The 2,482-nt window shown below is 32.0% G+C and overlaps 1 non-coding gene across 1 annotated transcript; it reads left to right on the plus strand.

Annotated features, from left to right (window-relative positions):
- Positions 1–735: 735 nt before the first annotated feature.
- LOC115831051 lies at positions 736–879 on the plus strand. Its single transcript, XR_004026599.1, has one exon. It is a non-coding gene; the product is annotated as a small nucleolar RNA SNORA4 (small nucleolar RNA).
- The last annotated feature ends 1,603 nt before the right edge of the window (positions 880–2,482 follow it).

The raw sequence follows: 2,482 nt of genomic DNA on the forward strand, positions 1-2,482 counted from the left end.
AAGGTAAATTCTTGTAATAACCTTGGTTTTTCTGCAAGGTGGGTATTTTCAGACTGTGGCAGAGGGAGGAGCTTGGCGATCTTGCTGAGTGGAAGAAACAGATTAAAGTTCAGGGAAGTCAAAGTAGCTAGAATTTTCAGAGCAAAGTACCAGGAAGAGGGGAGCTAAACAGACAGAGTCCAGTCTTGTGGAGGTCAAACATCCCCCTAATTTGTTGTATCAATAAGAATTCAGGCACACATAAATGAAATTTCCAGAGGCCAGGCAAAGAACAACTGAGGAAACAACTAGGGAGCTACAAGCCAGAAGAGTTCCAGAACTCATACAGTGCTCAGTTCCCATCAGCCAGAGTAGCCAGATCTTGAGGAATATATGGACATTCAGGAGTGACTCTGAAAGGTTCCTAACTTAAAAGTGGTGCCAGAATTCAGTTAAAAAATTACTGGACATATGAAGTAGCAAAAGTATATGTACTAGAACCCGTCAGTAGAAACAGAACCAGAAATAACCAAAAAATATGAAATTAGCAAACAAAAACCCTAAAACAGCTACTATAATCTTTAAAAATATACTCAAAGATTTAAAGGAAAACATGAACATAATTAGGAAAGAAATAGAAGATATAAGAAAGAGCCAAATGGAACATCTAAAAGGAAAAAAATACAAAATATGGAGTAAAAAAATCACAAAGATTTTAAAAATTAAAAGCAAATTAAACCCTAAAGAAACAAAGACCTATCAAAAGTTACTTTTTGTGGGGTGGAAGTTTTTAAAATAATCTTTACCTACTTGGGCTGTTTTGGAAAATAAAGAAAAGACCACACTCAACAGTGGGCTATACACCTTAGTGTAGTTCATCACTATTTTGCAGGTTATGTTACATAAGTGAAAAAGAAAAAAGAGGAAATAAAGATCAACGAGCCTGAAGTCATAGCAATAGAAAGGATTGAAACTAAAGCAGAGAGTAAAAAGGAAAAAACATGGAAGATAGAGGAGGAGGAGGGGAAGAAGGAGAAGAAAAGATTCTGTGGCCTGTGGCACAACAGCAAATGTTCTAACAGCTGTATCGTTGGAGTTCTAGAAACTGAGAAGAGAAAGAAAGGAACATAAAAATTAGTGAAAGAAATAATGGGCAAAACATTACCAAATTTGATGAAAACTGTTCACCATAGATCCAAGAAGTTCTATCAACCCAAAGCTAGATTTAAAAAAAACACACATAGACACAAAATCAAAGTAAACTATAATTAAATTGATGAAATCATTGATATAAAAACCTTAAAAGCACCCAGGAAAAAAACATATACAGAGAAAAAATAAAAATTTACAGATTCCTTGTCAGAAACTAATGCAAGTCAAAAGATAATAAATGTTACCATTAAAACATTTAAAGAAGAAAAAAATCTACCAACCTATCAATCTACCAAAGCTATACTCATGAAAGTATATTTCAAAATTGAAATTAAACAAAATCATCTGTAGACAAACAAAACCTGAACTTCTTTACCAACAGAAATAAACAGCTTTTAAAAGAAGATGCTCAGATTGAATAAAAATGATACTAGAAGAAAATATAGTACACAAAGAAGGAAAGGGTGCTAGAAATTTTTTCTCATTTCACTTTTTTTCTTTAAAAAAGTTTTTTGAAATTTAATTAACCATTTAAAGCAAAACTTATAGCAATATCTCCTGGGATTTATACCTAGTAGAAGTAAAATGTATAATAACATAAAGAACAGAAAGAAGGAAACAGATTATACTGCCGTAATTCTTACATCATATATGCAGTGGCATAATATTATTTAAAGGTAGACTGTGATAAGTTAAGTACATGCAACTCTTAATCAGTGGTTCTCAAACATTAGTATAAACTAAAATCACTTGACATTTCTAGTTCAGTAGGTCTAGAGAACAGCCCAATAATTTGTGTTTGCAACAAGTCAGAGATCATCAGATCTGATGAAAAATCCAGATGTTATGTTAATTATCTTGACTTAAGTATCTCACAATGTATATATATTTTAAAAACATCACATTGTACACCATAAATAGATAACATTTTACTTATCAATCATGTCTTTAAAAAGCCTGAAAAAATCAAGATGTAAGTTATGTTACCTAGAAAAACCATACTTAAATATAAAGATACAGTATATTAAAAGCAAAATGATCGTAAAGGAAATGCCATGCAAACACCAACCATAAGAAAGCTAGAGTAACTATATTTACATTCACAAGATAGATTTTAAAACTAGACATAGTATGAGGAGGCAAGTAGGGACATTACATAATGATGAGGGGTCAATTCATCAAGACATTGAATTCTTAAATACATGCACCTAATAATAGAGTTTCAAAATACATGAAGCAAAATAATAACAGAACTGATGGGAGAAACAGTCAAATCCAGTCATGTTGGAGATTTTATCATTCTACTCTCAAGAACCAGTGGACATAATACCAGTAAGATACAGAAACATGG

The sequence above is a fragment of the Nomascus leucogenys genome, chromosome 17, assembly GCF_006542625.1.
Source record: "Nomascus leucogenys isolate Asia chromosome 17, Asia_NLE_v1, whole genome shotgun sequence".
In the NCBI taxonomy this organism is placed as follows: Eukaryota; Metazoa; Chordata; class Mammalia; order Primates; family Hylobatidae; genus Nomascus; species Nomascus leucogenys.